The 13,079-nt window shown below is 42.3% G+C and overlaps 1 protein-coding gene across 3 annotated transcripts in view; it reads right to left on the minus strand.

Moving 5' to 3' along the window:
- LOC126998474 (MRN complex-interacting protein-like) overlaps positions 1–12,837 on the minus strand; it is a 35,056-nt gene extending 22,219 nt beyond the window's left edge. The window contains exon 1 of one of the 3 annotated variants that reach the window (XM_050860205.1): positions 12,710–12,837. The gene's annotated coding sequence lies outside the window, so the exon portion shown is untranslated. The remainder of the gene's footprint in view (positions 1–12,709) is intronic. The other 2 variants (XM_050860214.1, XM_050860195.1) reach the window with 2 other exon arrangements.
- Between the last annotated feature and the right edge of the window lie 242 nt (positions 12,838–13,079).

Genomic DNA, 13,079 nt, shown 5'->3' on the forward strand with positions numbered 1-13,079 from the left:
TGGTCAGGGAGGACTTGACGGCAGTGCAGATCTTGTGAATGAAATCTCGGGCAGTGGAGGAGGTGTTCTAATGTAGTTACTTATTCGTATCTATCTATTTGTAGCGTGCCGGGCCTGATCTCAAGGTCCAAGAGTCCAGTCTCCCAATCTATATTTGTCCAACTTTTCCTCCAGTACATGGACACTACCCACTTCAACAATATCTTTGCTAGGTCCATTCCATGTCTCCATACTCCTGTGAGGAAAACTGTACCTCTTTATGTCTTTCAAACAAGTCCCCTAGAGTGTTTCAGTTTTTCAAAGTAGAATATTTTGCTCCATATCGACTATGCCCTGGTACCTTATCTGGTCACAATGTTGTGTGCGAAATTTCATTCCCGTGTAATAACGTTTAAAGGTCGCACACTTTGTCAACTTTTCCTCCCTCCGTGTGGTGACGGGATCATTCGGGCTCGGGCTCGCCTCTCCCCAGCCTCGCCTCCCCCCCCTCATCTCTCTCCCGTGTGTGTAGCATCTTGAAGCACATGTTCAAAAGATGCTGCGGCGCATACTCTGGGCCAGAGATAGGAGCCTTCAAGCGCTTCCAAGAACAGTGGAATTTCCTGGACCTCAGCTCGCACACTTCCCTTACAGACGGTGAATCTCTGGAGGAGTTTGTTGAATCTCTGCAAGAGGACATGGTTGGCTACTTGAAGACTGTCATTCAGAAAGGGAACTATCCTTGAGAAGGCTACGCTGAAGTTCTAAATCTCTGCCTCGTCTTCCTTGGCGGCTGGGACAGCGGCCAGATACAGTTCCGAGCACCGGGGGCGTATCACCAAGCATGATGGACGTCCAAGGCAATTAACGCCCTGAAGATCGCCCTCTTCAGGGATCAGCTCGACCTTCCAGACCGCCAGGTGAAAAGCATCCTTTGCGTGGCCTGCTTTGTGTCGCTGGTTTACGTTCGCCACTGGCATGAGTCCTTTGTCCCGGCGTGCACACCGAAAAATGATTTGGACCTCCTGAAGATCCTATGCAAGTACCCTGACCAAGACATGCGACAGGAGGCCCTCAAAGCCTTCTCCAGGCACTTATGGTACCTCTCAGAGGATCTCATCTCACTAGCCATTTTCGACGAGCGTGTACCAGAGGAAAAGGAGCAAGAGATGCTGGCCGACCTCACGAAGCCTGGCTCCGAGAATCAGCTGAAACGGCTGGAGGGAAAGTAGCTTACCTTCACAGACGACACAAACCTCAGCAGTTTTGTGACCAGCAGCAGCCGTTGCTTTTTCACACTCCTTGGTGAAAACGACGCCTCTGACCCACAGATACTCGTCCATGACGAAGCCTTCCGTACCCGGGTACAGGCTCTCAAGGTGGTCAATGACATGGCAGAGAGGGGGATTGCCCTGATCAAGCGCTTCAACTGCTCCGTTAAGGACAAAAAACAGAAGCAGTTCCTCCTCCGTGTTGTCAGTCACCACCGGAAGGCCCTCCAAAAGCGAAGCAAACAAGGATGTGCCTCCCTCTCCATTTCATGAACATTTGTTCAGAAGTGAACGACCCCTAAATGTCGTTTGATTTCAGTGAAAAGTGTCTTAACCCTTTCATTGCCAAACACTCGCAGCGAGCGTTAGGCGTATTTGCTGGTAGTGTTAAACGCTCGCTGCGAGCTCCACCCACACTCAAATCTTCCACGTATGAGTGTTCCAACACTATTTTTCACAACACAGGATTGCCAATTGAGTGGGCTTTTCACTAAATTTGGTGGAAAATCATATCAGCCCAGCGTGGCAAATCTACGGACAAGTAACAGGTGAATGTTCTTGCCCAATATAGCGGCATTTTTGCATAGCTTCACCTATCACCTGACTGATTCTTTGACTAAACAGTTGTAAATATTGCAGTTGGCAATACTCCCTTGCCAGAATCTGAAGGAGAGATGTCCACAGTTTCCTCAATATGGGTGATCATCCCGCACACACCGACGTAAGTGTTAACATTCAACACTCCCTGAACGTGCATGTACATTCGCGAAAGGCATACATAACCGACTCCTATAGATTTGGACCTCCTCTTTCCAATGGTGTTTTTGGTTTTTAGTTGTGATGAATAGTTTTTGAGATACAGAGGTTAAAAAGAGACCCCCCATTGGGCCTGACTGCGCCTGAGGGGATAGTCGCGTCTTGCACCATGCGCAAAGAAAGGGTTCATGGATTCAGTTTCATACGTGGATCACAGGGAAAGTTCATATGGCTCAGTTCAACCAATTTATATGTTTACTATACTAAGCCTGAAGCACCCTAAAGCCCCCTTTCTCAATTTCTTGCTGTGTCCTCTTAGTTGCCTCCTCCCTTCTGTCTCGATTAAATAATTTCTATCTAACACTTCCATTTCACTCGTATCCTTGTAGGGTGAGTTGGGGAAGGATTGTACATGTGGACATAACATACAAACGCTTCCGTAAGCTTATTTATGAAACTAGGAGAGTCAGTGACTAAACAGCTGAGAAAGAAAATGGAGGCACACAGCTGACACCCGCCCTTTTTGCCTTACTCCCCACGCTGTACTTACAAGGTTCGTTTTTTTATATTGTGCAAGTCTGATGTAATATTTTGCCACTAATTTATGGCTTCTGGTGCTCATGAATATTCCAGGAGTGCGATGGTAAGGTATAAGGGTTAAGGTAAAGTTGGGGGCATGCACTGCAGCAGTACTTGGCCTCGGTGCTCATCTCCGTGACATTGGCCCTTGAGCCTGTGGTGCGAGGGAGCCCATTACCCCGGGACACAGGGCCAGTGTGACATCCGGGTTACCACAGTTTACCTTCCCCAGGTTTCCCCAGGTACCCATTTATCCACCAGCCCGAAAGAGAGGATGAACAGCTGGGTGAGCCACACGCCGACTGCCCGGGCTGGGATTTGAACCCGGGCCCGCGGAGTAGAAGCCAGGCACGCTGACCACTAGGCCACGGAGGCGCGTAAGGTATTGGATACCAAGATATGTCTACACGTGATGATATGATAAAGATGAAGTGAAGCCCTCCCATAGGGAATGTGGTGGTGGTTGTTTACATTTAAATGGCATGCTATGGACGTATCGTACAGCTCAGATTTTAAGCGTACGGAACTTCCACATGTAAACAAACATTTTTTTGTTGTGTGTTGTACTTGTTTAGAAAAAATATGATAAAGCAATGTAATCTATGATAGTGCAACCTATCTCATAGGCAATTTAAAGATTCGTCAGAATATTTCTATGAAGATTTTACCGATGAACCCAAACCAGTTGAGGAAACTAACATCATCCAAGATAAAGCTCCTGAGGTGGGGGACTATCTCCTGGTGGAACTCCCAGTCGAGGAGGGCAAGACTATGGGAACTATGTTTAATTTTATATATATATATATATATATATATATATATATATATATATATATATATATATATATATATATATATATATATTTTTTTTACGTCGCTGCCTGTTGCGCCGGTAGGTATCTTCCTGGTGGGGCCTGATGGTCGGCCCAAGGCTTCTTCCAGGTGGGGCCTGATGGTCGGCCCAGCCCGTTCTGGCGCAGGCGAGTGTTTATAGTGGCGCCATCTTGCATTGGCTCATGCTGCCCCCCGGAACTCGTTCTTGATTCGCTTGGACGGCTTCCTCTAGAGTCCGGGTTAATGGGTGGTCTTCAGGACAGCATGTGGGTAGTTTTAAGCCACTCGGCGGTGACTGAAAAATCCGAGTGGTAGCGTGGGGATTCGAACCCGCGTCGTCCATCACGCGGTGAATGTGGGCCCAGTATGCTACCACTTCGGCCACCGCCTACCCCATTGCGAAAGTCCTAGGCCTCGAGTCTGATGAAAACCCAAGTGTAATTAGGGTATCTTTCTTGAGGAGATCCACAAAGATGAGTGATACTTTTATCTTCCCTGCCATTGAAGACGAGGGAGATGTCAAGCTTGAGCAGGTGAAGGGGGTCCTGTTTGCTCCATTGCCAGCGCCCACCTAGGCTGAAGCCATTTGTCCGATTCCAGCACTCTCTGGCATCCTATAATGTAATCCTGATTTAGTAAGGTAGGCCAGCCCTATGGTAACTCTTTGTGCTGTGGCAAAGCTTTTGAATAGCATAAAATATTGTTAAATTTAATTTTAATGATCTTCGGCGACTTTAAAAAATCTTCCATTTATTGAATATTAACCTCCATTACTTATCATCCTGTAAGGATTAGCATGATCACTCCTTTATTAGGTTTACGCTTTGTGATGTGTAGGATGACACAATGTGATTCAAACCATTTGATACTGAATATTTTTGTACTTTTTAGGATAATAAAACGCAATAAATAACCTTTCACTTTGTATTTCAACATACAGTGTTCTGTACATATCTATTTATGTTGTCCATCACTTTAAAATCATCATTGGGGCCCATATCATGAAATGTGGTGGCAAATTGTTAATTTATTTAATTGCTATTTTTTTTTTTCTGGGAGACCTATATGCCTGTACGGATCGTCCACGCCTGTGGACGATCCGTACACTTTTAATTTTTTTTCTTACCTCATTTTCACCCAATAATATTGTGATGCCAAAACTGTGCCTCACGCACAATAAAGCCAAATGACTATATTTTATATTAATCACTTCATCTTTACATAATTCACTTTTTTTATGATTATTTGAAAAAAAATGTACGATCCCTCCCCAACTCAACCTACAGTGCTATCAGGTCTCCTCTTTCTCTTCTTTCTTCTAGTGTTGGAAGGCCCAGTTCCTCCAATGTAGTCTATTATGGCAGGCTTGATAGTTCTGGTACCATCTTAGTTGGAATCCTTTGATGTGGGGCACTACGGGCAGTGTGGGTCTTGGACCATGTTTAACCAGTGGAAAAGGGCATTTTTTGGCAGTAAATAAGGAACGTTGAGCTAAGCATAGCCTGCCCCACCGCCACTGACATAAATGGTGCGGCAGGAAGCATATCACACGTATTTATCGTAAACAATTAAACTCAACAAATCTGAAGCTAACCTAACTTGACTTAACTTCTAGCCTAACCTAACCTGACTTGACCACCCCCACCTCTAGTGCCAAAATACAATGTGGTTGGCTGCACTCATAATATTTATACATTAATAATTTTTTAAGTTTCTTTAGTGTTGCAGCTGTTGGTTACTACAGTGCATTCCAGGAAATAAAATACGTGTAATGACAGTATTAAGCTCAGGCGAGATGACTACCTCCATAAAACCCCGGTTGAATTAAGTAAATCGATGGCTTAGACCAGCCTTCATACACTGGCAGACTGAAGTGGCTGAATCTGTACTCTCTAAAATGCAGACTATTGAGGCAAGACCTTATTTATTGCTATAATATATTCCATGGACTAACTGTGGTCAAGCCCAAGGACCTATTTGTATTGTCACTGCAGTTGGTCCTAGAGGTCACAGATTAAAGATTTCCCACCAAGGATTCACGGATCCAAGCGTGTCAGATTCTTCTCTTGTCGTGCAGTGCAACCATGGAACGCCCTAGCGGCACATATAGTTGAATGCCCCCAATCCAGACCTGTTAAAGTGCCGTCTCCATCAGTCCCTTACAGACAAGCTCTTTAACTATGTGGACTATTGACCCAAATGTTTTTCCCTCACTTCCAACTGAGATATTTATTTTCCCAACCTCCTCTTGAATCCTGACCATGTTTTTTAATTTATTTATTATTTTTCTTTTTTACGTGCGCCGGCAGGCTCTCTTGAGGGGCCCCTTGGATGGCCCCAGCCTGTTAATGGCACAGGCAAATTTTAGTTCTAGTGGCTGCCGTGATAAATGACTTCGCTGCCCCCGGTGCTCCTCTTGAATGTCACTTAGGTTAGGGTTGATTGAAGATTCAGGCAGCATGTGGGAAACCTTCCACCACTCGGCTCCGCCAGGTAAGATGGACAGGTAAGCGTATGACCTGGATCAGTAGTTCCCAGGGTTGCTGATTTTTTTTTAAAATAAAAAATCAGTTTTTTTTACTTAAATCAATTTTTATTTTTTTATTTTTTTATTAAAAGAAATAATTAAATGAATGTAAACCTCAATATTCTCTACATTAGTTTCAAACACTTGTTTGAATGTTCTTGTATCATACTCTGCCATCATAAGTAGCCTGGCTGGCTGTTTGAGCCAGTCCTTAGACTGACCTGCCGCAGCCAGCCAGCCACTGGCCAGCACCACACCACAACTCTGTCTAGTCTCTTAACACTCTAACCAGATCATGTCATGTTTTGGACATGTCCTCACTGAAACTGCACATAGAAAGATGAATGCAGCTTCAAATGAAAGTATCAGAAAAGGCTGTGAATGATCCATGTGTGTATGTGAAGTGATTCTTTGAAAAATAGGGATATATGTTTCAAATATTTCCTTGACTGCCACTTCCTATACTTGCTGTTTTTTGTCCTTTTTAATAGCTTTTCTTTGGTTCATTTGAGTGTTTGGAGGGCCAAAGACTACCCACATGCTGTCCTCATGATTGCCCGTCGGGAAAACTGAGAAAATCAATAACCTGTAATAACCGATGTGTTGCTTGTGAATTAGGTGATGGTGCGGCAGGGCAGACATTTAGACAGACAGACGAACCAGTGACGGGTCAGCATCGCGTGGGTCTGACTCATAGTGAAGGTGCCGAGGATGGTTAAGTTAGATTTTCTTTTACGGGGAGCAACGAGGAGGAATATTTCACCTAAGTCACGTGGGAGAGAGGAACAGCTGTCTCTGAACTCCTGAGTTAGCGGAACAGGCCAAGTATCTGTAACTACAACCGCCGTTCGGTGCTAGTTAGCCGGAACCACGCCAAAGGAGGGGAGGAGGAGTCGAGTTAGAAAAGGCGCTGAGAGCTGCATATTCAGTCAAGCCTCGCCTCTCCTCCCGACAGGTACGTGAAGCTAATTCCAATGGACAGTGATGATTTAGTGTTACAATGTTATTATTATACATATAATGGTTACTTCAGTCAAGCCTCGCCTCTCCTCCCGACAGGTTCCCTACTGACTGGGCGGTTACCCCCTTGTTGGGCTTCCATGCCCATCCTCTGGTATTTTAAGAGCACGAATGTCTCATCCCATGATTAATTCAGTAATAGAAAAGGATACTTTTTCTTGTTAGTGTCATTTGTATAGCCCAATGCTTGTGGGGACTCATGACCACCTCCTTGGTGTCCTGAACCCCCATGACTACCGTGCTTCCATGATCAACCCTGTGAACACATATCGGTGGTAGGAAATATTTTCAGTAATAATCATGTATCATTGAACCCTGATTAGGGTAGCTGTTATTTAGCAACGGTTAAGTGTTTAGGCTATGGCCAGTGTACAATATAGTCTGAAGAGATGAGTGAGCCCTTTAAGGTGAATAGGAGAGATGAGTGATAATTATTAATTAGGATTGATACTTAACTTCAGTAAGCTCGCTACCATGACCAACTAAATGATGAATTGTAAATAATAGTTAATTAACTTCAGTCAGCTCGCTACCATTACCAACAGAATAATGAATTGTAAATAATATTGTTGCTTAACTTCAGTAGGCGCGCTACCATTATATACCAACATAATGTGAATAAACCTCATAAGTTAACCTTGTGTTGCGTCACCCTAACAACCATAACAACTATGAAGGTACACTTGATAGTAAGTTATTAAAAACAGAGTTGAAGGCAACACAAATCAACTCCAGCGAAACTCCCTAAAGAGGACCAAGTGAAGCTCGGAGGGGGGGGGCACTATAAAATAATTGCCTGCACTATTAATTGGCTGGGACCAACCAAAGGAGTAAATATGAGGGCATACGCTTCAGCTGAGCGTGGCCGCAGTGCTCATCTCCGTGGCACAGGTCATTGACCACTGGTGGAAAGAACCCATCACCTCTGGACAGGGTCAGCGACTCAGCATGACATCTGGGTTACCACAGTTTACCTTCCCCAGGTACCCATTTGTCCACCAGCCTGAGCAGCTGGGTGAGTGGCACAGACTGCTCAGGTCGGGATTCGAACCCAGAGCACAAGTTCGAAGCAAGGCACGCTAACCACTAGACCATGGAGACATAAAATAAAAGATCCAAGGGGTGAGAAACTTGCTATATGAGGACAGACTTAAGCATCTAATGCAGCGAACCTCAACAAGATGAGAAAACAGTTACAACAAGTAAATGAACTGAAGGTGCTAACCCATGTTTGCCTTGCACACATTCTAATGTTTTGGCTCATGATTTGGAAACTGGCAACATAAAAGGCCATGTGCTTCATGTTGTAAAACAGTTTTGAAACCATCACTCTGCCTCAGCAAGATACCATTAGAAAGGCAGTCAGTGTCTTGTTCTGCCTCATATATATATATATATATATATATATATATATATATATATATATATATATATATATATATATATATATATATATATATATATATATATATATATATATATATATATATATATATATATATATATATATATATATATATATATATATATATATATATATATATATATATATATATATATATATATATATATATATATATATATATATATATATATATATATATATATATATATATATATATATATATATATATATATATATATATATATATATATATATATATATATATATATATATATATATATATATATATATATATATATATATATATATATATATATATATATATATATATATATATATATATATATATATATATATATATATATATATATATATATATAATGAACTAACCAGCTCAAGTAAAAATTTTGTGAAGGTGACATGGAAAATATTGGTATCAGAGTTAGAGAAAGTTTTGTTTGTTTATTTCTCCATTCTATGTTGTTGCTCACCAATAAGATCAAGATTTCAATCACTGACATAAAAAAAAATATATATATATAAATCTTGATTTAAATCAATGATTTAAAAAAAAATAATAATTTTATTTAAATCTTGATTTAAATCAAACAACCCTGGTAGTTCCTAACCTTTCTTCTGTTGTTTCCCCTTCAGCCAGAGCAACGATCTGGATCCACCCTTCGTGTGGACTAAAAAAAAACTTCTCAATAACACAGAAAACATAATAAACAAATAGAAGCAAAACACAAAATTTACTAGCTTAATACCACAAACCAATCAGTCAATAGCCCTGACCCCCAGTTTCCACTGGGAACACCCTCCAAGGGGGCGGCCATGACAGTCTCCACTTTTCCCTCTCCAAACATACGTTTCTTGCACATCTAAGTCCTCGCACCCCTCTTTGACCCCTCTCCTTTATGTATTCTACAACTCTATCTTTCGTTGCATAAATGTTGATTTTTGTTTCTATATACTTGAAGAAAAGTCAACTCCGCATTCTACCAGATTTTTTTTTCAGTCGACTAATTGCTGGTAATTTATATTTCCCCCCTGGAATCCTGAAATTTCCCCCAGGTTGGGAAATGCTGCTCTAAATAAACAGGTCTTCCATCCACGCATGTGGGTCATGTGATTTGGGAAGGGGACGTGACACAGGTTGGGCCTCGAGCCATGACCTTGCAGCGACCCAGGCTCCCAGTCTGAGCCTGGCCGCTGTGGCATTCACACTCTTATTAGACTCTGATATATACAATACTCACATTTATGAAGTAATGCCGAACAGATGTGCTGTGCTCTGGTGCCATAATACCAAAAACGGGCCAAAAGAATTAAATATTAGATATTTTCACTTTCTGAGGGAAGAACAGTATTCTCTTGTGAGGCAGAGATTCCAACTTCAACGCAGGCAATGGTGCAGTGTGCTCCTTACATTTTCTGCCAAGTGACTACAAGCATCACATGAAGTGCCATCTGCCGGGATGTTAAGTGCCCAGAGCCACAAAAACACTGATGGAGAGGAGGCTTGGAGAATGAGGGTGCAGTGGGTGGAATGCTTGGGGTGGGATCCAGTCAGATCAGGTCACAGGTCAGGTTGTACAAATCAGATCACAAGTCAGGTGTACTGACCACTCCCTTGGGCCTTGACCACACCTCACCCGACTCTGTCCTCACTAGTTCACATCTGAATAATTACACACACACACACACAGAGAGAGAGAGAGAGAGAGAGAGAGAGAGAGAGAGAGAGAGAGAGAGAGAGAGAGAGAGAGAGAGAGAGAGAGAGAGAGAGAGAGAGAGAGAGAGAGAGAGAGAGAGAGAGAGAGAGAGAGAGAGAGATTTTTAAATGCTGAAGCCAGAGTTGGGGAGAGAGGGGTGGGGGGGGGATGAGAAACTCCTGACCTCTCTTTTGGCTACTCTGTACTTTTGTCTATTATGGGAGCGGCGAGTAGCAGGCTTTTTTTTTTTTGCACTCTGTTGCCCGTGAGTCGTCTCCTTTGTTGTAAAAAAAATAAAAAAAAGTTGAGTTCCCAGGGTGTTCACGAGGAGGCTGGCCAGGCACCCCTCAACTCCTGGCAGAGGCTACAACACACTGTGAGAAGGGTGGCACTGAAGGTCAACGCCAGCCACGGTTTGAAGGCCCCGTGTAGTGCGGTGACTATGCCTGATGAACGAGCCTCCCATAACCCACTTAGCCAGTGGGGTACCTCTTTGGCCGAATTCGCTCCAATGTGCTCCGTCCCTGGATAGTTCATCCACAAATTGCTTGGTGTTGAAATTAATGTTTTTAAAGTCTTTCTTTATCCTGTTGTTAATCCTGCACTGAATTTTCTTATATTGGTCAAGGGAAAGATGTCTGGGTTGAAGTCTAGGTTCAACTGACATACATGCACTACCGCCTGGCAGTTTTCCTCAATCGCGTGACAAATATCTTTAATGTGGTTGCAAACAATTGCTGGGTCAGTACTACTTGTGACACTATGGCCTACGAAAGCTATGTTCCACATGATCTGTGATTAGTAAGCACTTATGGCAATAATGATGAGTATCCCACCGCTGCCACCACTGTCATGCCCCGAGACTTTATTTTCTACTTTTCTACTACTCAATAATCCCCACACGTCTTCTGCGTCTATCAAAACACACGAGAAATTAATCAAGACAAGGAGAGGGTATTTGCCAGCTGCCTGGGATTGAACCCGCGACCAGCGTGACGGGAGAGCCACTCGTTACCGAGTCGGCCAAAGAGGTACTCCACTGGCTAAGTGGGTTATGGGCAGGGCCCTCACATGGGGGGGGGGGGGGCATATGCCTGGGGGCGGCAATTCTAGCCTGGACCTGCCGCCCGCAAGGCTGACAAAATAATAATAATAAAAAAAGGTCAAATCTACTAATCAATGTGATCCATCATTATCTTCTGATCTTATCATTCTTATGACAATTATAATAATAACAACCACATTGCAGTCTGAGGAATGCTTTTTCCTATTATTAATGAAAAAATAATTTTTACTCTTTAAAATTAGATTACTGTAATTCTTTGTATTATAATTTACCTAGTTATCGGTTAAGAAAAATGCAGCTTATAATGAACAAGTCAGCGAGATTGATAAAAAGGCTGTCGCCCTATGAAAGAGTGACCCCCTCACTGATTGATTTGCACTGGTTGCCTGTTAGGGCAAGAATTGTGTTCAAAATATGTGTCTTAATGTATCAGGCAATCATGACGGGTAAACCTGAATACCTCAGACAGTTGTTACGGCCAGTCAGATTAGGAACAAATGTGGTTTTAAGACATGTGTCAAATGAACATAGGCTGCATGAACCTCGCTATAACACAGACATTGGGCTTAGAGCTTTTAGTAATTGTGCACCTAGGTTATTTAATAAATTACCAAAAAATGTTAAAGATAGTGTTAATGTAGTTGTATTTAAAAAAAGGCTGAAGACGTGATGCTTATGATATGGAAACTATGCGTATCACTGATAACTTTGTCTTATGATTTGATTTTTCCCAGTTTTTTGTATTATGTTATAAATGTGCATTATTGAGGTGTGTTAGTTTGTTTTGTTTTCATTGTTTGTGGTGCGTTGTCATATAATTGCTCGGCGAAGAATTGCCAGTCATTCTGATTTAGTATTACTAAATTTATTGTATGATCTCATTAGATATTTATATACATTCTATATATTTAGGTATATTTAGTGTAGTATTAAGTGAAAATGATTTACATTTCTAGTATGTAAAGAGAAATTTTAACTCAAAATGATATATATTTTTAGTGTGTTAAGTGTAGTACTAAGTCAAAAGGATATAATCTTATATTATTTTGTATATGAAAGCAGCCTCAGGTATTTATATTCTTTGTACTTCATATTCATATTTTTGCATTCATGTAATATCGGCTGTGAGGGAATATTATCATTCCTCTACAACTCTGATAGTGTGTGTGTGTGTGTGTGTGTGTGCTTCAGAAATCTATATTGTTTACTGTTTTGCAAGATTGTATTTTAATATTGAATAACACTGGAGACCCTATAGAGCACCTTTGGGTGGAATGGGTCCTGTAAACCCAATAAAGAAAGAAATTTCACTTAATTATACGGCACACACAGCAAGAGCATCCTTTATCATGTATACCGGTATCCTATAATCACGTTGCCCAAATTAGGGTCATGGGCAGTAAAGGTGGAGGTGGGAAGTGGTGATGGGGCGAGGCATGTGAGGGCAGGCTATGGGAGGCTCGTTCATCAAGCACAGTCGCCGCACTTCACCTGCACAAGGAGGTCACTGAGCTGCCACTCTCAGAGGATGCAGACAGTACAGGCAGAGGTACTTACAGTGTGCCGCCGCTGTGCCAAAGAAATGTGGCTGTGAAATTTGCCGCCAGACCAAAGGAACGTCACCTCCTTGGTCTTGGTCTTGGTGAGGGTCCGTGCTCCTGCGTCACCATTCACACATTGCAACGAGTCCACTACTTCAAGGCTTTCATACATGTTTGGGGCATTTCAAGGGGTGGTTTAATGGCCCTAGTGGTAGTATGACCCTTCTTCTACACCATGAATGTGAAAGAACACATGAGAACCCGATTGATCTCCTTTTTCGAAATAGTTGGACCAGATCCTTGGCCCAGAGAGCAAAGTGATTGATTGATTGATAGTTTATTGTTGCAGGTAAACAACAAGGGAGAAGGGAGGAACATGCCATCCC

This window comes from Eriocheir sinensis, chromosome 2 (genome assembly GCF_024679095.1).
Source record: "Eriocheir sinensis breed Jianghai 21 chromosome 2, ASM2467909v1, whole genome shotgun sequence".
NCBI classification, from domain to species: Eukaryota; Metazoa; Arthropoda; class Malacostraca; order Decapoda; family Varunidae; genus Eriocheir; species Eriocheir sinensis.